Source organism: Sciurus vulgaris (assembly GCF_902686455.1).
Source record: "Sciurus vulgaris genome assembly, chromosome: 2".
Classification (NCBI taxonomy): Eukaryota; Metazoa; Chordata; class Mammalia; order Rodentia; family Sciuridae; genus Sciurus; species Sciurus vulgaris.
In genome coordinates, this window is record NC_136462.1 from 143,480,102 (window position 1) to 143,505,593 (window position 25,492).

The following is a 25,492-nucleotide window of genomic DNA, read 5'->3' on the forward strand; positions in this document are numbered from 1 at the left end:
TTTCTAAACATTAGAGTCTGATTTGTTTAAAGGTTAATATTGTGAAATATGAAAGAAACATGAAACCATTTTGCCACTTAATCACACAAAAGGAAAGTTAAAAGCTCTCTCAGCCTTTCTTTGATTCATGTTTTAGATACTATGTTAAATTGGGTTAATTATAAAGTTTATATAGACTCAGGAAACAGTATATGTAAACTACTTAATGGTATTTAAGGAAAAGAAGCAAAGATCAACATCAGAATTAGAACACTTAAGATCTGTAAAAAGCCCTGCCTTACCTGAGATAAGGCTCTGCCTCCCATCTCACTGCATGTTAGAGTGACTCCAAAATAAGTCAGACTTCAGCTTATTTAAAGTTATAGTCAAAAGATTGGTTCTTGTTGTAAAAGTACTGTGATCTCAAATAGGGGATAGAATGTAGTTCTCAATCAAAATTCAAGATAGCTATTATACAAGCTGAATATATTTTTACTCTTGCTAATTTCATTTTGTAAAACTGTTACCTGTTAATGTTTTGCAGAAGTAGCTGCTCCAAGAACAAACAACCTAGGTAACTTGTGATAATAAGCCATCACCTATAGAATAGATAGTGGTAACTTCCAGTACTAATGCAGACTCCAGTTAGATAAAAGGGTAAATAACTGTAAAGTTATGGACATTAAAGTTAAAGCCCATTACTCTTAATTTATGACTGGTGAGACTGGCTTGCTGGATAATTAAGATCCAACTTAGAAATTGGAGTTAAATACAGAGGTCAAGAAAAGTCCATATTTGGGTCTTGCCCTCAACGTTAGCCTGAACCCAGGGAATAAGAGAACTTCTCTAAGGAGCGTTGCAAGTCTGGGTCACACAACCTCCTGATCAAGGAGATTGTTGAGACTAAAGGATGAAAAATTATCCAGTGCATCTGCTGCAGAGGAGGGTCATGGAAAAGGGGAAACATCCCTTGATGTTTCTAAAGGAAGTCACCTCATCAAGAGACCCTGCCTAATCAAAGTCACTGGTGGAGCTAAGGAGCCGCTCTTAAGTTCTGTACGAGTGACCCCTGTGGGAACTCAGCTGACTCTTTAACAAGACAGGAACCAGGTCAATTTGACCAGCTTGATCTTAGATACCCAGCAAAACAGTTAAAACCAAAATATAGCCATTCTTGGGCATTTAAAGGAAATAATAATTAAATGTATCTTAAGATGTACACTTGTATTAGCCCACTAGAATAAAGGCTGGAAGCTACAAATGAAAGAAAGATTCTTCAGCAAATGTGCCTGATAACTATCAAGAGAAACTGCCAGAGTCAGAAGTTTTTAGTCAGTTTAAGACCTTCCTAAGCTACACAGGTAGACTTAATCTATGTTTGCTAATATGATTATCTATTCCTAAGTAACAGAAGTATAGAGATCTCTAGTAAACACAGGTTATACCAATAAAGGGATATTTTACAAAATCAGATGACATTAAGTAGCTTAACTATATTTTCTGGGGACATCTATGACAATGTTAAAGTCCCCAAATAAAGGCCTTGTTCTCTCCAGCCTTTGCTAGGCCTAGTTATGGGAACAATTTCTCAGTTCTTCCACCTCCTGGTGAGAGATTAACTTCTGCCATTTTCATGATACTCAGTGGCATGTTTCAGATGCTGCAACATTTACTTTGTGCTAATCTCATTTCAGTACTCATGTCTTTTTGTTCTTCTATCATAGAAGCAGCCGCCCCCAGATGACTTTACAACCTGCTCTTCCCCAACCAGGCTTCTTCCTGGGACCCCTTGATTGACCCGATTTTTAGAAAAGGAACTCCAAGCTGCTTGCCCCACGCCACCCACTTCCAGCTTGAAGAAGCTAGAGCGGTCATCGACCTCCTTCCCCAGCAGCATGGAGTTCCTGAGATTAGAGGGGGGAATGAAGCCAGAATTGGGAACAGGTAGTTAGTGTAGAAATAGGGGATCAGGTCAAATTGAGGAAATGGCCATAAAATCATCTGCCTCTGGAAGTTGGAGACTGCCCCTGGAAGAATGGAATGTCAAGGATCTCCGGAGCCCATTGATTACCAAATTTACCTGCCTTTATCAAGGACTGTTTATCAAGGACTGCAAACAAGGGGCTGCTAATTGGTGGCCCGCCCCCTGGGCTCTTGCCTGCCTGAAATCACCTAGTCACCTTCATCAGGGAAAGAGTAAGTGCTGTATAGGTACTAATGCTTAGGCAACAATACCAGTCCCTCCGCCAAGGAAATAGCTTTGGAGAAGAGTATATAGAGACAGAAGTTCCATGATTAGAACTTACCAGAAAAGAAAATGGGGAAATGAAAGAATGGACATTTTTTTAAGCTGTCTGTTTTATCTCAACTCCCTAAGGTTTCCCTCCCAGTAATGGGAACAAAGCCCTTAAAGCTGTTCTCTGTTCCCAAACAGAGAGTAAAAGAATAAATTGAGCCAGATAGCTAGATAGTGCTCAAACAGTAGGATTACCAGAAACTATTGACCAGAATCTACAGCCTGTTGTAAAACATTGTGAAACATTTTGTCAGCATACCCAGACCCCCTTTGAAATTTCCTGGCAGCTTTGTTCCCCCTTTTCCCCCTTTCATGTGTGACCCCTCCCGATGTGTGGTTTCTGCCTTTATAAACCTACAAGATTTTCTGGTAGGGACTCGACTCCTGGAGTTGGGTCCCAGCGCGCTGGAATAAACACCTCTTGCGGTTTGCATCAAGTGACGCCTCCTGCGGTTGATTGGGGTTGCCGTCCATCCATGGGACAGAGTTGGGGTTTCCTTTTTGGGGGCCTTACACTATCTCCTGGGAAGGCTTTAAAAATCCCCCAATTCCCAAGTCTGACTTCAGACCCACAGAATTGGAATCTCTAGGGTAGGAACCAGGGGACTGTTGTTTTCACAGGCTCCCTGGTGTATCTGATCCAGTCAAGTCAGTATTGTCACTTTGAAACCTCTGAAGTCAACAGTAGTTCTTTTGACATTCAAATATACATATTAAGATTCTGATCATCCACACACAAGAAGGACCCTGCGCATGGGCATGCATTAGCTGTGTTAGCATGAGGCTGAGGAGCACAGAGTAACTATCCCACAGGGAACTGGATCAGCCCCAGGCCACACAATCTGCTATGCTCATTGTGTGCATTAGTTACAATCCCCATCATGCCCCTGAGGTGGTGGTCTTGTGTTTTTACTTTACAGATGAGAATATAAGCTCAGGAGGGTGAAATAAGGTGCCAGAAATCACACAGGGATAATTAGTACTGAGTTCAAACTCAAGTCAGTCTGATACACGAATCCAGTATTTCCATCTCCCTAGTCAATAGGTTTCATGCTAAGATTACAATGAGTTTCAACACATCCCTCAAAAATGCTGAACCCATACTGGCATGTCACATAGTTGATGCTTGTGTTAACTCTCATCAATTTTTGAAGGGTTTGTGTCAATTTCAGCCTTAGTCCATTCCAGTCCATTCTAACTGTATTGTAGAGGTTCCATGAAAACACCAGCACACACAACTTCACCCTGCCATCTTTGTTAAGATCAGATCAAAACCCTTCCCCTAAAAAAGGTAAATCTTCTACTCGATTGTAGTTTGGTCATATGACTATCAGGACTGCACATATTTTTTTTACTGATTAAAAATTTTGTTATAGTAGATTTTGTTGGAAAAATTACTAGCTGTTTTTTAGGGCTGAAAGGTGTTACATGGTTTACTCCACTGATGTTTCTAATGTTGTGGTTAATTAAAGGGGAGAATAGAATCACAGTTCTAAAAACTATGCTCTGTAAAACTCGTAGTAGACTCTATCACAACTTCTCTCATTTTATTTTATCTTATTTTAATCATGCTTTTAGTTTTAATGTTTGGGGTCTGGGAGGTGTCTTCCATCTAATATAAATACTTTTATCAGAAACATGGGGTGTAATAAAAAATGTCTACAACAGCGATAAGAAGTGATGGAGGTAGAAGATGAATCGATGCATTTCTTCTCACAGTTATCTAAGACATTGATGATACCTCCTTATGTATAAGAGAACTTCTAAAATTACATGTAAATTTGATATAGCATCCTGGGCATGGACTTTCAAGTTTTGAAGCTAGGATTATCTAGTTTAGGAGGTTGGAAATGAGCTCCAATAAAGAAATAATGGCAGTGAATTATTCATGAGATTGCAGGACGCCTTTCTTTGGGACAGCAGATCTCAGCTGGAGCCATTTTTCTTCCCAGGGGATATTTGGCAATACCTGGAGAGTTAGGATTGTCACACTGGGGGAAGGGACACTGGTAGACATTATACAACATACAAGGTAGTCCTTCACAAAAAGAAAAAAGAATTAGTCCAAAATGTCGGTGATGCCAAGCTGGAGAAACTCTGGCTCAGGAAATGGCAGTAAATCTTACAGAGAGACTAGTTTTTCTGGGAAAATATTGGGAAAGAATAAACTATTTATACTTGGATTGAATATCACCACACTGAAGGAGACCATGTATTTGAAGGGGCTTGCTTAGATGCTAAATTAGATCCTCAGGGCTGTGTTGGAAAATGGAGCCAAGAGAACACCACTTCCTCTTTGGAATTGGGGCTATTAAGCCTTTGTAATCTCCTCTACCCGTTTACTCAGCTTCATGCTAATACTTCTCTGAGGGCAGAATTTGCTATTCTAATGAGAAATCAGTACACAAACTAAAAAAAATGATAGCAAGGTAAGATGTATCTCTCTTGAGCAAAGTTAATTTAGGTGTATAAAATCTCAATTGAAATACTGTCAGGTTTTTGTTTTTGTTTTTTCAGAACCCTAACTTGGAACAAATGTGACTGCCATGGTGTCCCTAGGAGAGAGTTGCTAAGGAAACCAAAAGCCATCCCCACTGCCGAAGCACTCCATCCCCATGGATTACCATTATGTCCCATCAGTCATTTTGAGAGTCAGAGACACCACAGTGAGCAAAATGACGACTTTATCTGTTTATCCCAGGGGAACAGTTTCAAGAAATAGATTTACCCAATGCCATCAGAAGATTATCGAATGACCCCTCTTGGTAATGAGACAGAAAATGGATGTCGCTCACAGAAATGTTACCTTGGAATACATTTCCAAGTCCTTAACACTGTGATCATAAAAATGCAAAATATAGTTTCTGATACACTGAAAGAATACATTTATAACAACAAATACAGTTATGACCAATTATATGCTGCATATGGTTGTTATTGCTTAGAGCACAGTGCATTAACTTAAATATAACCTTTATGCAGTGGCTACAAAAGCTGACTTTAAAAAATTATGAACTCTCCCACAGAGAGAGGGACAAAAAATATTTTTTTAGTGAAATTTTTATGGGTGTGATTACACTGGCATATTATACCAGACAATGGCTAAGGAGAGGTTTCAGTCAATGCAACCGAGCTTACAAAGCTCTAGATGGAACAGCTATGAGAAATTGGGATAGATCAACTAATAGATATTATAATAGGAGAGTAAGTGCTGCCTCTCCATACCTGCAGGGGTGACCTGCTAATGAGTCTGGGGCCCTACCTGGAGCTGCACAGACCTGAACACAGAAATGTTCCAGAAAGAGGCCTCTCAGCTCCAGTCTGCAGTGCTGCCTTGATTGATTGATTCCCTTTGCCTACATGACCACCAGTGTAGGGAATCCATTTCCCACAGAGCTACTGACTTGGGCATTCTGCACTCTATCCTTGCATCTGCAGGGTTCCCTCAACCTCCTCTGTCTGCCTGCTGTCAACCTCAGCTTGCTTGTGCCCTAGAGTTTATTTCCTGCCCTCCTGATGTGGACACTATGTACTCCAGGCCTTGTACCACCAGCAGGTACTTGACTCCCTCTGCCTGCCTGCCCACTGGCCTTAGAATACTGCTCTTCCTGTTTGCCCAGTGACTGTGGACCAGCTATGTCCCAGCAAGCTAGCAAGCTTCTCTGCCACATAATGGGCTTCAATTGCACCTTCTTCAATGATGGAAATGCCTTCCAAGTTTGTCCTTCTTGGGGTATCCTCTTTCAGCACCAGGGTGACCTTGAAAGTCTTCTTTCCACTTTTATCATTACTGTCCATTCAAATATTAATGATTGCTTATATACACTTGCCCTGTTTAAATTACTTCATGGCGTCTGTCATCTGGTTGGACCCAGTATGATACACCCGTCTCCCTCCGTTCCCTACCATCCTGGAATTTATGTAAAATGCCTCTGTCATTTGTTTTGTTGTCATGAGCAAAAACTAAAACTGTGGACAGACTACTAGAAGCAAGCTGTTCCATGTTTCCCTGTTCTGTGAAAGGTCAAAGGTAGATAGTTCTGCAGAGACTTGAATTAAACCAAACACTGCTTTTCTGTTTCCCTTCTCTCTCTCTCTCTCTCTATATATATATATATTGGAGTTGCTATTGCATAATGCTTACCATACGACAGGCATTGTTTTATACTTTTATGTATTAACTCCTTTAATTCTAATCACCTCTAGGCAGGTATAACTAATATTCCCATTTACAAATGAGTAAATCAAGGCCATGAGAACTTTATTGGCCTAAGGCAAAAAAGTCAGTTTGCATCTCTCAATTCACCTGTGCTGTTACTAGGGTTGAATTCACTTGTATCTAAAATAAGAGAAGATAGGAAGTTAATGAGCCGGTGACCCTGGGGAAGAGTCTTTTCATTATACATGATTAAGCATGGAAAAATGTAAATCATAAACATGATGAGTTCTGTTATCTCATTTGCTTTTAGCCTAATGTGTTGGAAGAATGAAAATAAAGGCTAGATTGGGCTCTTCGTATCTCTCTCCCTTTCCCAAGCTGTGAGTCAATTCCTTCCAGATACCCAGCCTCTCACTTCCCAAGGAAGATTGTAAGAGACAAGACATTGGCCAGAGGCAAGTCATCCAGTTTCAAATTTACAAGCACTTAGGACCACAGCCAATGGAACCAGAGGACCAGGGGTGGGATAACTTTGTAATTTATCAAAAGTGGGATATAGTTGAGAATAAAAGGTGCTATTATAATAATTACATTGGTACAAATCATATTAACCAAAACTGTCCTGGGCACACCCAAACATAGGGTAACACTATTAGCCTAGAGGATAAGACCATCAGGGTTCAGGCATGAATCAAGTGGGTGACTTGACTAGAAAACTAACAAAGGGCAGGTATGCAAGAACCCAAAAGGGGTGATGAATATTAAGGAACTAGCACAGGCAGAAAGAGCTCCCAACACTTGATCAGCATGAACTGGAGCAGCAGAAGAGGTCTGCCCACAGAGCTGGGTCTTAGAGGAATTCTTGCCAGAATTGCCAAGAGGAGAGGAAGAAACAGTGGGAAAATGCTGACCTCTCTCCCCTCCTGCTTTCAGATCTCCTGCCAGAGCCACCTATTGGCCTAAACCAGCTGGAAGCTAGAGGACAAACCATCCTAGATGGTGCCACCTGGAAGGAAACTGGTCTTTTAGGACCAGAGAAGGGTAGAGAATGGGTTTAGGAGTAGAGTCAAGCGAAAAAATCAATGCACTGTGATACAATAACATCTCTCTCCTCATCATGCATCAGCCATCATAACAAGTCCAAATCCTTCAGTAGTTCCCTGTTACTTGGACTCCACATGCCCTAATCTGATCCCACTGCCTCTCCCAAGTCCTGACCCAATTCTTCTGTGCTTCTGATACTTAGCAAAATCTTTTCCCCCCACATTTTTACTGGTGTATTATAATTGTACATATTGACGGAATTTGTTGTTACATATTGGTGCATGTACACAATAAAACAATGTAATTGTGCCAATATCACTCCCCAGCACTTCCCCACACTCCCTCTTCACTCCCCACTCCCTGGTCCCTTTCCTCTACTGATCTCCCTTTGAGCCTCAGGTGATCCACCCCCATCTTTGTTTTCCATTTTCTTCTCTAGCTTCCACATATGCAAGAAAACATAAACTTCTGAATTCGACTTATTTTACTTAACATGATGATCTCTAGTTCAATCCATTTTCCTGCAAATGCCATAATTTCATTTTACTTGGTAGCTGAATATATTCCACATTTTATTTATCCATTTATCCACTGATGGACACCTAGCCTTGTTCCATAGTTTGGCTATTGTGAATTATGATACTATAAATATGGGTATACATGTATCACTGTAGTAAGATGACTTTAATTCTTCAGGATAAATACTAAGAAGTTGTATAGCTGTGTCATCTAGTGGTCCCATGGAGACTTTGATGAGTCTCCATACTGAATTCTACAGTGCTTGTACTAATTGATAGTTCCACCAACAGTGTAAAAATGTTCCTTTTTCTCCACATCCTCTCCAGCATTTATTGTTATTTGTATTCTTAATAACTACCATTCTGACTAGTGTGAGATCAAATCTCAGTGTAATTTTGATTTGCATTTCCCTAATTGCAAATGATGTTGAACATTTTTTCATGTATTTGTGGGCTATTTGTATTTCGTTTTTGGAGAAATATCTGTTTGATTCACTTGTCCACTTATTAATTGGGTTATTTCATTTTTTGGTGTAAAGTTTTTTGAGGTCATTATATATTATAAATATTAATCCTCTGTAGAAGAGTAGCTAACCAAGATTTTCTCCCATTCTGTGGTTTCTCTCTTCATCTTCCTAATTGTTTTCGTTGTTGTCTAGAAGCTTTTATTTTGATGCTGCTCCATTTATTAATTACTGGCATTATTCCCTAGCTTTATGGTTCCTATTGAGAAAGTCATTGTCCTGTGCCTAAAAGCTGGAGTGTTGACCCTGTTTCCTTTTAGGAGTTGCATAGTTTCTGGTCTAATTTCAAGGCCTTTGATTCAAGCAAATTCTTCTTTAGCTTCTTCTCTCAGTGTGTCCTTCATCATTTTGCTCCATCAGAAATCTGGTTCAGTGGACTAAGGATGTTTATACTCTCCTTAGTCCTCTTTACCACTTATTTTTCTTCCCTTCTCCATGACAATGCACAACTTTGAAGCTCAAGCCTTCTGACTCAACCACCCACCACCCCATCTTGATGAGACCACTTCGATCACTCTGCTCATCCTCTAACGATGTGAACACTGGACTCCTGGTCACTCCTTCAACAGTTATTGTAGCTCTGAAGCCAAACATGGAAGATGTTAAAAATTAACATTTAAGCACTTTAAATACTTGACTATTAACCTGAAATTAGTTTCACTACTATCACTAATTTCACAGCATTTCACTTGTCCATTTACTTCCCCTCTCTCCTGCTTGATGTTTACTTTCTTCTAAACCTTCAGTATCTTTTCTCTCATTTTCAATTCCCCTGGTCACCTTGCTTCCTGTTTCTCTGTTAGTAGAAGCAATCCATGTTTTCCCATCATTGCATTCTCCTCTCAACTCAGGTGTTTGCATTGTTTCCTGATTCTATGGCTCAAAGTCTAACAAATACGTATTTCCAGACCAGACTGTTTTCTCCAAATCTATGTTTACATGTCCAGCTTTTTGTACAATATATTCACCAGGATGATATTGAGACATTGTATACATGACCCATATGGAGTAGAATTATTACCAACCCTGGTCATCTTCCTCTATCCTGGTCCTCCTGCCCGTCACTCCTCACAGTATATGGCAACTCCATCCTTGCAGCTGCACCATTATTCTCATCTCAAAGTTCCAACGCATCAGGCATCCAATTTTGTCTCTATAGTCAAAATATATTCTCAATTCAACCAATTATTATTATCTCTAACACCTTCATAAAGTCTCTGTGGCCTCATTTCTGGATCGTTTGACCTCCTCCTGCTCCATCTCTGTTCTTCTAATTGTTTCTCCTTAGTACAGCAATCAGTGAGTGTGTTTTCCAGCTTCTGTTGACTACTCTGGCTCATCTGTAGTCACAGAGAGGAAAAGAGAACCTTTGTACACACATTCCATGGTTCTCTCCAATTAATCATTCCCAATTCTTTGTTCTTCAAATTGTATTTATGGAGCACCTACTGTCATCATGGAGGCTGTAGTCTAGTGGGAGGGACAGAGGCTAAACAAATAAAGAAAAACTAAATGGAACACTGTATGCCAGAGTTCACACATGACATTATTGCTCTATTTGAAACCATGCAGCATTTTCCTTCTCTTTCAAAACAGAAGTGAAAGCTCTTGGTATGGCCTAAAAACTTATATAGGAACTAGTTGTGGGATTTCTGGAAACTCATCTCCTTGTCTTTATGGTTTGGATATGAAGTGTCCCCCAAAGATGCATGTGTTGAAGGTTTAGTCCCCAGGGCAGCAATGTTCAGAGATGGAACTTTGGGAAGTGATTGAATCAGGAGGGCTCTGACCTCATCAGAAGATTAATGAATTGATAGTTGAATGGACTTCTGGAAGACAGTAGAGCCTATGAGAGGGAGGACCTGACTAAAGTGAGTCCTTGGAAGCATTCACTTGGGGACTATATATTGAACCTGGCCCTTTCCCCTTTTTTTCTCCCGTCTTTCTGCTTCTTGGCTGCCATGAGCTGAGATGCTTTTCTCTGCCACGCCTTCTGCCATCACACTCTGCCTCACCTTAGGCCCAAAGTCTACTGACCATGGACTGAAACTTCTGAACTCATGATACAAAACAAATCTTTTCTCCTTTAAGTTGTTTGTGTCTACCACTTTGGTCACAGTGATGAAAGTTGATGAACATACTTGCTCACCACACTGCCATCATGCTGGCCAGCATGATGATTCTTGAACATGCCTGACATGCTCACAAACCAGGGATTTTGCATTTGGTGTTGCTTCTTCCCAGAACCATGGATGGTACATAACTGACACATGTCATTCAGCCATATCTTCCCTTATATATTATCACACTCTGGCATACAGTGTTCCATTTAGTTTTTCTTTATTTGTTTAGCCTCTGTCCCTCCCACTAGACTACAGCCTCCATGATGACAGGCGCTCCACAAATACAATTTGAAGAATAAAGAATTGGGAATGATTAATTGGAGAGAACCTTGGAATGTGTGTACAAAGGTTCTCTTTTCCTCTCTGTGACTACAGATGAGCCAGAGTAGTCAACAGAAGCTGGAAAACACAACTTTGAAACAATGACTATTCAACACTAGCCCATTGTCCTGGTGAAAAGCACTCTTGGTGGCCTTTGTGGAGAGCAGTAATTACTGATGCAGAATTGCTTTCAGAGGTGCTAAGAACAACAAAGTTGGTGTATTGGGATGTATTGTTTGTTCAAACTATTCCCTGCCTGAATCTAGGTGCATCCTTGCATGGTCTCTTTTGGGGGGACTCTTCCCTATGGAAGAGGTAGATGGCCAATCTGTTGTCACCCAATTTGATACTGTGGGCTGCACTGACCAATGAACTGACAGGTGTATGTCCACAAGAAGCCCTGGTGTGATGCTGCCATTGCCCTTTCTCCTTTTTGCATGAGCAGTATGCCCCAAATGGTCATCAGGTTGGTCCCAGAATTGCCCCAGACTGAGGTCTTTTAATAGAACTGCAGCCAACCAGAGGCAGCAGGAGTAAGAAAATAAGCCTGGGTTGTTTTAAGACACTGAACTTCTACATCATTTGTTATCACAATGTAACCAGTGAATATTAACTAATGCAGTTGGCAAAGATGATACTGGAAACATCTGGAATATGGGCAAAGGGAAAGAGATGTAGCTACCTCTCTTGCTTTTCACCATATTCACTTGAGAAGATTCCAACTGTGTTTAAAATCAACTTTGTCATGCCTGCACTTCTGCACCTGAACATGTTTGGAAAATACATTACTCTGATTCTCCAAATTAGATATATGTGATTACTAATCTGAAAGAAACTCAGAGGCTAGTTCTGGTGACCAGTGAAGGAGATGACTTTGGACTGGAACCCGAACAATGAGAGGAATCCAGGAAAGATCCACTATCCAGGAAAGATCAAGTACAGAAGACCCAAGATTGGAACTAGTTAGGGGGATTTATGAAGAGAAAGGAGGATGTGGTTACAGTGCAATGAAGCTCTTCTGGTTGAATGGGAGAAGATGAAACAGGAGGGAGAGCCAGCATCCAGAATGATCTATGCACAATTGTATAGTCTCAGGAGAGGACATCGGGTTTTCTTCATATGCCTCTGGGAAACCATTGGAAGGTTTCAAACAAAGGAGTTAATAAGTTCCAGTTTGCTATTGCCACATAAAAGATACTCTTAAAATTAGTGACTTAACACAGTGACCTTTATTTTACTCATAGATCTGTAGTGTGGGTACGGCTTAGCGGAATCAGCTTGTCTCTGCTATGCCAAAGATCTGTGGCAGATCAGAGGTTGAAGTTAGGCGCGACCTGAGGCTTTATTCACTCACGTGTCTGGGGAATTATGTTGGCTTACAGCTGGAACAAGATGGACTACAGATAGCCATGTGGCCATTTGGCTTCCTCACAACATGGTAGCTGGGTTCCCAAAATCAGTGTGTTGAAAGAACCTAATGTAAGCTTGTACCGCTTTTTCTACCTTAGTCTTGGAAGTAAGTCTGTTGTTGTCAGGAGATTGTCCCAAAAGGCTTCCAGTGTCAAGGGGAAGGGATGTAGACCCTACTGTTGATGGATGAGTTGCAATATTGCCCATGTAAGATGAGATACATTGAAATGAGATATCTTGAAATGAGATATATTGGTGCATCCAGCTTTGGAAAATAAAACATGCCCCAAAAGAGTGTGATTTATATGTTTGAAAGGACACCCCTGTCTACTTTAAGGAGAACAAATTGGAGGAAGGTAAGAATGGAAATGGAGCCTGGTTTGGTGGCTCAAACAATCTTGGGGAGAGGTGATAGTGACTTGACTATGATGGGGAAATGAATGTAAGAAGCAGGGGATGAATTCAGGAATTAAGTCCCCATTGGAAGCAGGTTACTTTAAAAACCCAATCACTCCGAAGGCAAAGGAGAACAGGCAAGTGGGGATCTATGCAGACACTTGTGTCACTTTCAGAGTGAAGGTATATTTCTTTCCACTCTCCTCCAAATATCTGGGACTCACTACTGGGGGTTACTTAAAAGTAGACTTGCTGATTTGTTGATATTATTTTTATTTTAAACACATATTTGAAATGGATATTTTGGTGGAACAGAACTGCTATGCTAAATAAAAAAACTGTGATTGACCAGCAGAAAACACCTTACCCTGTTAGTGGAGGAAGAATCTAGAAAATTTCCTTTGTTTCTGAAAAGTACCTGCAGAAAGACTGTTTTGAACAGATATCAGCAGCAGTCAACACAAGTGCAGTTGACCTTCCTTTTGGCAGGTTTGTCAACACTTGGTCTCTCCAGCCTTGGTGGGCCATCTTCTTTAATAATGGGGCTTCTTTTATCATCGGGGCTTCTGGGAAACAATGATATCTGCTCCCATAGCCCCATACACACTAGTAAGATCAGACCTTCTATGTCAAAGCTCTTCCATTCCTGCAATGCCTCACAAAAGAGAGGAGAGGACACTAGCTGTGGAATCAGATCATGCTGGACTCCAATCCCAGCTCTGATACTTATGAGCTGTTTGACCTTGAAAGAGTTATTTAACCTTTCTGGGTCTCCGTTTCCTTCACCCTAAAGCGATGATGATAACCCTACTTCGTGGGGTTTATTATAATGATTAAACAAAACATCAAGATAGTAGCTCGCACAGAGTCTGACACATCTTATGTGCTCAATAAATTGTAATGATAGTTATTACCTATTAAAGAATAAAGATGCCGCAATATTTAGAAATCCTTTCCTAAATTTCCAGCAGCTAGCACCAGGCATAGAGACCATTAGAGAACAGCTGACACTGCCTGCTGGCTGTGGTCATGTCACATCCTTTTATGGCTCAGTGACTTAACATTTAGAAGATGGAACTTTCACAGTGAGAGTAAGTTGAAAAATAAGTAAAACCCCAGAGAGCATTTAGGCACAAACTAACTTAGATGAACCTGAATTTCTCAGCTCAGCTTGCCAGCTGGATGGCTTTTACATTCTGCTTGAGCAAAGCTATGCTGTCCTAGAGGTTGTTGCAAATTCACAAGTGCTATATGCATGTCAAAGACTTAGGGAAAGATTAGCACTGAATTGCTGATGTTTTTGTACATATCACCAAAGCCTGGAGCAAATGGGGGTCTGAGAAACACTTTAAGAGCCTTCAGAGGTGAGTGCACGAGTCATCACCAGGTCTTCCCTTCCAGGTAGCCTTGGCAGTAGGGTAGGTCACCCAAGTCATCATGCAAGTGTGCAGACCTTGGAAATGCCCAGATGATTGCTTTTTAAAACTTCTCATCCAATTGTTTAGTATCAGACAACACAATACACCCTAACTTCATGAACTGGAGCATCTTCCTCTGATAGGTAGACATCTGCTCCCTGCTCCCCACACCCCAGTATCACGTGTGGCTGCTCTTTGTTGAGTACGGTGAGGGTGACAAGTCCTGCAATAGATTTTACAAGCATGATCTCATTTTCTCCTATCATTTGTTCATCTGTGTAACAAATACTGATTGCCCAAGAATCTGTAACAGGGTACCATTTAACGAACGGGCCACTTGAGTTTTAAAGAAGGAAATTTACCAAGACCCCTAAGAAGTGAGTGGGAGTCTGGATATGAATGAACCTGATTCCCACATTGTTCCCTATAAGCCATACTTCCCCAGGGATGCTAATGCTGTGCAAGGAAAGAAAGCTAGACATGGAGTCTGGAGATCCAGGCACTTTGCTTGGCAGGTTACTAGTCATGACCTTGGGTAAGTCACTGAATCTCTTTAGGTTTATTTCCTTATTTTTATGGCACATTGCGGAACACTTTTTGGCCTACCTTTGGTATTCTGTGAGAATTAAGTGCTATAAAGAAACAGTTTCTCTTATGAACATCCCTTTGGATTCACTCTGCTTCTGCTGAAATGGTACCAGTGACAGGGCACTCACCGCTTTGCAAAGCTGGCAATATTGGAGAGCCCTCGTGGCCACCGTAGTGACAATCTGCTCTTCTGCAGCTTCCTGCCAGTGGCCCAGAGTGAAATCAAGGAGGTCATTTTCCTAGCTTTCTTCAAATGTGTAATTCTGAATGTGTTTTTTTTTTTGATTCTATTATTTTAACACATAATTCATTAGTTGACTAATCTTACCTTTCTAAGATGAATTATGCACAATAAATTGAGCAATTATTTATAGTGTACATTAATTTCCACGTATGATCCCCTTTTAGAATTTTTGACAGGTAGTAGATATTTTATTTTCATCTGTTGATTGGTTTAAAAAACAATTGAAATTCATTTTGAAACTCATCAATTATAACACTTCTATAAATTTAGAGTCCAATATTTTCTCCATCTCCTGCCTTCCCATGCCATCCACTAGGAGTGGCCACAATAAACACTTTGATTTTGCTGCTTGTGAACTGATATTTTTTCTTATGCTTTTAAAGATACAACAACATAAATGAGCAAAGATTTTACTTGTTTTTTGTGGACAATGAACTAAGAAACTGCGTCAAGGGATGGAGAGGAAAGCAAACTGAAAGTAAGATGCTATGGAGCAGTAGGAACTGGGGAGACTAAAGTAGCTGGCTGCACCTAAAAGGGATGATTTCTCCAGTCCATGGAACTGTTGCCCAAGAGCATAGAGGATTAGGGTTATAAAATTTTCAGATTCATATTTCAATTTCTATTTTTTTTGAAGTTTAAAATCTGCTTTTTAAAAATTATTTATTTATTTATTTTATACAGATTGCATTTTGATTCATTGTACACAAATGGGGTACATCATTTCGTTTCTATGGTTGTACACGATGTAAATTCACCTCATACTAGACGAAGGAGCCAAAAACATGCAATGGAGAAAAATAGCTTGTTCAACAAATGGTGCTGGGAAATCTGGAAATCCATCGGCACAAAACTCAAATCAAAATGGATCAAGGACTTAGGAATTAGACCAGAGACCCTGCACCAAACAGAAGACAAAGTAAGCCTTCATGAATCTTCATCATGTTGGCTTAGGATCAGACTTCCTTAACAAGACTCCCAAAGCCCAAGAAATCAATTCTTATTTTTTAATGTTGACAACTAAATCAAATTTCTTAAGAAGATAGCCACCAAAATAATTTCTCCTCAGGCCTTATCCAGCCAGAGAGCTGCCAATTGGAATATCTATTACAAATATCATCAGCCTCTTGCTTATTTTTATGTAAATTATTTGATAGTTATCTTTCCAGATCTATGCATATATATCCCCTAGTTCTTTTTATGGTTGCATAGTATTCCACTTCCTAGCTGGACCATTGACTAGCTGCATACTGATGGTTAAGAACTCTGCAAATGTTTATACACTGTTTCTAGTCCCTACTTTTGACCTATTACATGTTTCTCTAACATTGTCTTTTTACTATTAGCTATTTCTCATACCAGTTTCCTTACCTCACTTCTCTTAGACCACCTTCAAATGAATTGGTGCTGAATTCTTCCACATACTCATCATTTATACCAGCATAATTTCATCAAAAATTCATTTTAAGTTGGTTTGAGATAAATATGCCATATATTCTGGAATACTTTGGTTCATAATCACTGATCTGACCCCCCCCCCCCTTAGCCTCCCAAGCATCCACCTGGAAAATAAATGATATGACCACCTTACCCATAATACACCCATGAGATAAAACCATCATTCTCATTGCAATGTGCTCCAGACACTTTTATAAGCATTTTACATCTTTGATCACATTCTACATATAAAATTTTATACTCTCATTTTATATTTAACACTAAAACCTAGGCATTTATGATATTATTATAAACATGCTACAGATATGTGATTGGTTACATTATCTTTTGTTCTCTTGATTTTTGGAAACCTAGTTGATTTCTAAATATTAATGTTATATATAGTATACTATATATAATGTTATATATAGTATTGCAATGAATGTTTTTAGGCAAAACCCTTTCTTCATTTCAGATTACTTCCATTAATAGAATCCTAGAAATAGAATTTCCAGGGTGAGGGTTATGGATATTTTCAAGGCTCTCAAACTGTATACCAGGTTTCTTTCCTAAGGGTAGAAATACTTTATGTTCCTTCCAGCTGTGTTGAATATGCCTGCATCGTTGCACTCCCTATCCAATATTAAATACTTTCATATTCTACAGTTCAATTAATTTGATAGGTTAAAAATAGCATCTCACTGTTCTTCTAATTTCCATTTCATTGATAATGAGCTTGAAAATGTCAAAATGTTTATTAGCTATTAATATGCCTCTGTTTTAAATTATCAATGTTCTTTTTCCCTTTACTTATAGGTAACTTCTTGCCTCTTACCTTTTGGCATGAATTCTATTTTTTTATTAAGGATATCACCCTTTGTCCTGTTGGAAGCAAGTATTTCTCCCTGTTTCTTTTCCTGCTAAATGATTTTGAGAGAAATAATTCAGATATGAAAATTCTACTGAACTTTCTCTTTGTTATTTCTTCAACACCTTTTAGCTTAAAAAATTCTCTCCCTCGACTTCATGTATATTTTACTATTTATTTCCATTTTGTCTTAGTACTTTTTATGATTTTGTTTTTAACAAGCTCATTCCTTTTTGGTAAGGGCATACTATATAAGACTGAGGTTTAATAGGAAGTTACATTAACATTTTGTTTTGTTCTTCTTGGAAACTCTATTGCTGCTATCGATTGTCCATTTTAATAAGGCACTTCTGTTCCAAAGCAATCATGCAAAGGTACAATTGGAAACATAAATAATGAAGAATAAATGCTTTTCCTCCCACTTCATTATTTAGCTAGAGAAATGCTAAGTGTTACTTAGGCACGAGACACACCCTGTTTTCAACCAGGTAAATTTAGTAAAAAAAAAAAAACAACAAAAAACAACAAAGAAAACATTTCTTTTGTCTGGGGTAATAGTAGAAACGAACTGAAGTGTTGAATTATTAAAATCTGTTGTTTTCTAAGTAACTATGCACAGTATCTGGCATTTACAAGATGAATTCTAATCCAAAGGATTTCTTTGAGTTGTTAACCAAAACTTCAGTGACAAGGACTGGCACAATTTTACAATGCAAAAGAAAATGCCAAGCAAACTCTCCAGACAATAGACTATTTATCACAGTTTGTCGAAGTGGAGCAAGTACATAATTTTTTGATCCAGCTGACACATTCAATTATCTTCTAAAAATTTCTATCACAGGTCTCCTTTTAGCCATTTATTGGGTACAAAAATGTAATACATAATTATAGATATTTTATGTGCCTTATATCAAGTATGCAACAATCCCTTCCCAACGCTTTCCATCTCCCAGCCAAAACTGGAAAAAAAGAAAAGAAAAGAAATGCTTAGCAATCAAGATTTGCAAAGTGGCCGTGAGGGGCAGCCAAGAAACTGACAGCTGAAAACAAGAAAACATGTACAGAGATGTACAGAGTAGCCCAGGGTTTGGGTTCGCAGAGGAAATAATTTGTTACATATCATAGACTCACAGATATCTGGGACAGAAAGGGACTTTGTGAGCAATAATAGTTCAGTCTATCTCCCTGCTCTTAGGTACAACCGATAACTTTCCAAAGTATGTACGTATCTTAAAAATCGAAATGTGATTATGGTAAAAAAATCAGAGGCAACATTTGAGATCAATTCTACCATTTTCTAATGGCATTTTCTTGGGTACCCAAATAATTCTGGATTATTTTCTGAGTATAAAAGGCTATCAGTACTGTCTGGATTCCTGTGTTCATGGATGTCACATAGAGTTAACAGTAAGTATCAGTCATTTGTCTCCCTCTTTCATCCTCCCCACTAAGAGATTCGGGAAGACAAGCTGTCAACTAATCTTGAGATATTTACCCATATTTACCAGTCCTCTAAAATGGGAAATTTATTGCATGCCAAAATTTATATTTTTCAAGTAGTACCTTTGGCTCACTTCTGGTTTATTTGCCAAGGGGGTTGAGAGTAGAGATGATCAAACTTGATAAGATAATCTTTCATTTGATGTTCCTATAGCTGCCATTTGCAGGTGGTTCAGGGTTCTTATCTTCCTTCCATTAAGATTTTAAATGAAAGAAAAACAGCAAGAGGATTGTACTGCCAAGTATCATCTGAAAAATACCTTCTTTTGTCCTTTATATCTCTTATCCAACTTCCCTACCTCTGCCCTGTGTGCTCCACTTTTACAGTTCTAGATAGGAATATCTAAGACATCACACCTGGCTTTATGTTGGACTCTCTTCTTTAAATTGTCTATCTCATCACAGCAAGACCAGAAAAAATCTGTCTAGTGGATCCATGTCAACGAACATAATTTATTTTGTGGCTGAACTGAACTTGGCATCTAAGGTGATATAAGAAGAGGTTTAAATGTGCTTGTGACTTTGACTTGCCTGGTTCTCTAGTATCCACTGTGAGAAAAGTATGGCCAAGGGAGCTATTGCTTCTCACTGCATTAAATAATACTCTTTTATTTAAAAATGCACAAGGCCAACGAGTATAAACCAAAAATACCTTTAATTTGTGGAATATAATAAAATAGGAGGAAATGAAAGAGAATATCTTTTCACTTTCTTATCAGGCAAACTGAGGCTTAGAGATGTCCAAGGAGGTATCAAAATCATAAATGAGTTAGTTAATGTACAATAATAAGGAAGGAGCTACATTTTGTCATTCATGTAGTTTCTGGTTTTTTTATTCCCAGGATGACAGAATGGATTTGCACAACCAGGTCATTGTCTCTGAAGACATCCTTAAAACCACCCATCAGAGTTACTTACAGTTGAGAAAAGCCTAACATTGCTGGGAGAATGAATCAAACAGCAGTCTTTTGGCACACAATTGGCAACCAAAAGAGAAAAAAAATCAGTGAAAAGAATCAACGATGATTTTTCTACCCATCAATCATTTCATATATGTATTTATTTATTACATACACACATGTATTTACATATCTGTATATGTTCATATGTTTATATAGTTACATGTATATATTATATGTATATGCATATATGTATATATTTATATGTGTGCATATACATATATGAAATGCTTGGTAGGTTGAAAATAGATATACACACATATAATATATAATTAATTACACATATAAATAAATGTTTATTTTAATATATAATTTTATATTTATACATAAATGTGTAATTTATAATAAATAAATGTATGCATATATGTACATATATGTGTGTATGTGTATGTATGTATACATATGAAACCCATTATTAGAATGTGATGGTTGAAATTATTGCTGAACAAATATTCTATCCTGTGGATGGAATTTACCCTACCCTGTGTTTGTGGGAGTGTCCATGTGACTTATGGAATGTTAGCAGAGATGATATAAGCAGAGATTTAATTGCGCTTGTGACTTTGGCTTGCCTGATTCTCTAATACTGTGAGAGAAACATGGCCAAGGGAGCTATTGTTTCTCATTATGTATTGCTTGACCCTGGGTATAGAACTGAACCCAACCCACAGCCCACAGCAGCTGGGACATAGCTTGAAGTAGAACTGTCCATTCAAGTCCACAGTCACAATCAACCTGCAGGCATTTTTAAAGAAAATAAAGCATGTGAATCATTGTCAGCCACTGAGTTTTAGAATGGTTTGTAACACAGCATCATTGTGTCAGTAGTTGCTGGTACATGTAACTAAGTTTTGACTGTGAACTAAGTGACTCTCTGTGATCAGCACTTTAAGAATCTCAGTTTTACCCAATAATAATATCATTAGGAAACATTGTTAACTCTATAGCACAAATGAGGGCATGGAGTTTCATAAGGGTTAGGAAACTTAACTAAGTAGATATGATACCAAGTTCCTGCAACATGACTTGAATTGAGGTTTTTCTAATTTCAATGCCTTTGTTATGTCTCAACTATGTGTTTTCATTTCAAATGGGAGAAATTAAAGCTATGTGTCATCCTTATCAGTGAGGTTATGTTATGGGCATGGAACCAAGTAACTGCCACTGTGCACTTTTATTCCATTCCCAACTGCTATCACAAATGAATTGTTGAGGGTTGTGTTTCAATCTTTGCCAAGAACTGAGCTGATTCAGCTCTTGGAAGTTCACTCCAAGGAGCAATTGATGAAGAGTTCTCCTAGGGAGACAGATGATAGAGTAATTCCTTAGATGACTTCCATAGCAAAATGCCATCAAGGCTAGGAGATGTATGTCCTGGCCATGAAAGAAATTGAAGGATGACATTGCTCTGATATTTGATATCATCTCTTGAGCTCTCTTGAGCCATAGAGATTATTAGCATATGAAGTATTCCCAGCATTGAGGGTGGCAAAAGGTATCCAACAAGATATTCTTATTTCATATAAAAGACATTAAAAAATAGGTCCTTTGGAGTTCTATTTTCTTTATGAAAATTTCAAAATTACCTCAGTATGTCCCTATTACAAATTCATGAAAATCTTGATTTCATATAAGATGGAAGGAAACTCTCTGCTCAAGCTCTGGCTCTCTCCTGCTTTTCTAAATCCTTCTACTGATCTCCTCTCCTCCAAACTCTGACATCAATGAAACTTGGCCAAAGCTGTGAAGAATGGGCTGCCTGACCTCCCTAACCTCAATGAAGAGGTTTTATTGACAATTCCAAAGAGTCAGAGGATGGGAGTAGTGAGCTGGATATGGCTTTTTCTGGGGGGGGGGGGGGGGGGTTGACCTTTCTGTCAGAATGGAAAAGAGGGAGTCAGGTAGACACAACATCCTAAAAGGGTGGCACCCATGAGTGTTATGTCTCAGGCTTATGAATGTTGTGGAGGACATTTCTGGGACCCAGGAGGCAGATAGATGGGAGTTAGAAGCAATGTCAACAACAGCATCATGTTTCTGAGGTTAAGTATGTTGACCACGAGGGGCTTGACGCTCAGTTTGCTGGCCCTACCTGAGTCTGGGAATCTTGTAACTGTATAGTGGGATAGGAATCACAAAAATAACTGAGCTACCCACGAAAGGAGAATCTTAACAAAATGCATTAATTCACAGATGCATTAATCCATTTGACAAATATTTATTAAGAGTCTGCTGTGTGAAAAACTATTGTTCTTGATGTTGGGATACAACAATGGACAAAAGAAACAATGTCTCTTGTGGATCTTTATTCTGGTGACATATGAGAAGACATAAACAGACAAATAAAGGACACAATATAGGTTAGTGCAGTGATAAAAAGGTAAAACAAAATAAAGAATGATGGGAATGATTTACATAGGGTGGCCAGATACAGTCTCTCTTAGAAAGCAGCATTTAAATAAAGTTCACAATAAAGTGAGGGCATAATATAGCCATATGAGAACCCAGGAGAAAAGAGCTAGGATTGATATAACAGCCTAGAGTTTTGTGAATTGGTGTGAACCGCAAGAAGAGGAATAGCGGTGGGAAGTGAGGTATGAGAGGTGACGGGTCAGATCGTGTAGGGCCGGTAGGGTGAGAATGGAATCTGGATTTGTTCCTAATAAGATCAGATGCTCTAGAAGGTTTGGAGCAAGGGATGACATGATCAGATTTCATTTCTCTGACTACTGTGTCAAGAGAACCTGACATGATGAAAGCAGAAGTATGGAAGCAAGATCAGAACTTATGTAATAACAAAGGCAATAAATGAAACATGAGAAAAGAGAATTCACAGATGATTCCAATCACTTTGACTGGAAAACGGGTACATGGTAATGTCATTTACTATATGGGTAATACCGGGAGAGGGGAAGATCAGGTGAGGGTGGGGACTGAAGGGTACCATTTTGATTTGCCTGCTAGATATCCAAATGCAAATGTCACAAGGACAGTTGAATGCACATGTCTAAATTCAGGGGAGACTTTATGACTAATAGAGATTTGGGACTCATCAAAGTATTTGTCAGGGGAATAAAGAAGTCTGACATTTAGGGGTTAAAAATAAGAAAAGAAGTCATCAAGGTAGACTGAGGAAAACAGAGTGAAGTCAGAAGAAAATCAGGGGGTTGATGTCTCAGGCCAAGAAAAGAAAGTGGGTGAGGAAGGAGAGAGCCACCAAGCTCCTGAGATGTTGCTGGCTCATCAAGGAAGAGGAGCACTGCAAACTGGCTGGGGGTTCAGCAGTGTGGATGTCTTTAGTGACTATCAGGAAAGCTGTTTCTTCAGAGTGATGAGAGCAAAACAGTTAATGGATTTGGACCAAAAGAATGTAGCTCTGAAGGATTCTGCTACAAAGGTACAAAGCAAGTTAGAGGTCAGAGGAGCCAATGGAAGTTTGTATTTGTCTATTTTAAATAGGGGAGACAAAGTGGCATTATTTTATGTGACTGAACATCATCTAGGAGAAAGGAAAAAATTGATAATCTAGAAAAGAGAGGAAGAAGACTGATGGCAGGACTAATGGTTATGGGTGTTCTGGAGAAGAGAGGGTCCAGTGACACATGGGAAGGTTGGTCCTGGGCTGCAGTATGGATATATAATTCATGGTAGTGAGCAGAAAAGCAGAGTATATCATTACAGATGAAGCTGGGTTGGGAGGTTGGGTAGGGAAATGAAGAAATAGTCTTGTTATGGATTCTATTTTCCCAGCAAAATGAGAGTGCATCTTACTTGAAGCTGGGGAGGAGGAAATGTTGCAGGTTTGAGATGGAAAGAAGGGTAAATCGCCCCCTGGAAGGATACAAGTGCATGACAAGGATTGTGTAAGGCCTCGTGGTAGTGATGGGAGCTCAGTAAGACTGAGGCCAGAATGTGGCCAGTCAGGCTGGGTGCATGCTTCTCAAACCACACTCAGCCTGTGCATCCTTGGCAAGGAGTTGGATTGAACTCAGGCGGTTGGTCCAGGGTGACAAAGGGAGAGGAGCACAGGAGTTAATAATCCACTCAACCAGCTTACGAAGTGGAGCAATTAATTCATCTGTGTCTAAGCATTTTGTAAATTTGGCTCTCAAGAACAATGTCTTACTATTCAGAATAGATGAAATTGTACTGTTGTGGATGTAGTAGTAGCCTCTGACTAGTTTCATTATTGGTATCAAGGACATGGATCACCATTATATTTCATAATGCCATTAATAGCATGCTGCTGCTAACAAAATGGCATAAATCTTGTACTGAACTGATATTAACCAAATTATCTCAAGGTAAGTATGTCACATAACAATGAACACTTCAGATATGCTAATAAATAGCAGAAATCTAGGGAATGAAGTCTTCCATCAAACTTCATAAAGCATAAAGGTCAAAACCATAGAGAATCAAACTCGCCCCTGTCAGCCTCCAGTCCAGAGACAATGCTTTCTTTCTGCCAAGAGTATTTCTTTGGAATACATTATGTTTGAATTTCTTTCCTTCTTTCCTCCTGTCTCTCTCTCACGTTATTTTGTTTTGCTTCATTTTTCTCCCTCTCTCTCCTTCTTTTGCTTTTCTTTCCACTCCCTCTTTTATTTCTTTCTTAATTTTCAGGCAATATTAAAAGAAAGAAAGGAAATGCCCAACTTGTAGAATGTAGCTGTTCATCTGTGCTAAACCCACTGCTTCCCTTGCTCTCCAGAGCTTTGTCTGATAATATCACTTCAGAGCTTGGAGAGTTACCATAGTAACAGTTTCCCAACATTTCCCTTTGAAAAGAATCCCTCCTGCCCTAAGAGAAATCACCTGCAAAGTAGCCATCCAGCAGCCTTTGTTCCGCCCTGTCTCCATCTTCACCCATTATCTCCAGTCAGAGTAGGTCAAGAGCTTTGCCAATGGCCTCTGAAGTGGACCAGTCACCTCCTGGGTCCAAAGCTGGGCTGAAGTCTGCTCTCCTCCTGGCTGCTGCCCTCCCCTCCCCCTCCTGCACTTACAATATGTGGACTGAGACCAGAAAGGAAAACGGGCCCCTCAAAGTCTCTTTTCACCACACACCTAGATTCTTTTTAACCTGCTGTCCGCCTTTTAAGGAACTGAGTCCTCTTCCTAGAATTTGACAGGTTCCCTCCATCAAAAGAGGGAATTTTCCTCTGTGTTGGTTTGCCAAAAGCAAAATTAGTGATCTCAATCACCTGCCACTTAAACAAGAGCAGATTTATTACCTTTGGCACAAAGGATCCCTGTTAGGATTGAAATATTGCATGTGTCAGCCAGAAGGAAGGTTGGCCATGATTCCTTGCTTGGTTAATGGAAGGACACTGCCTTGCTTAGCCCCTATCCTCTCTTCTTACTCTCAGCACTCCTTCTTCCCATCACAGTGAGTCTTCCTTCCTGGTCCAGCATTCACCCTCTGGCTGAAGTCATGGAAAGAGATCAGAAAAATTAGACACCTAATGTTGAAATGATAGTAGTCCTTGACACAGAGTTTCCAGCAATTTCCTGGTATTGCTCATTCTTTACAAAACTGAGGGGCTGGCATTTATTCCCTGTCTGCTGCTTCTCATCAACAACCAGGGAGATGACATCAGTGTTCGTTTTGGGTGCTGGGTGCTACTTTGAGTACTATCTGTGTGTCTATGACCAATTACTATCTTTTCAATCTTGGTTGGAATCTCCGTTAGGCCCAGGAACATCAT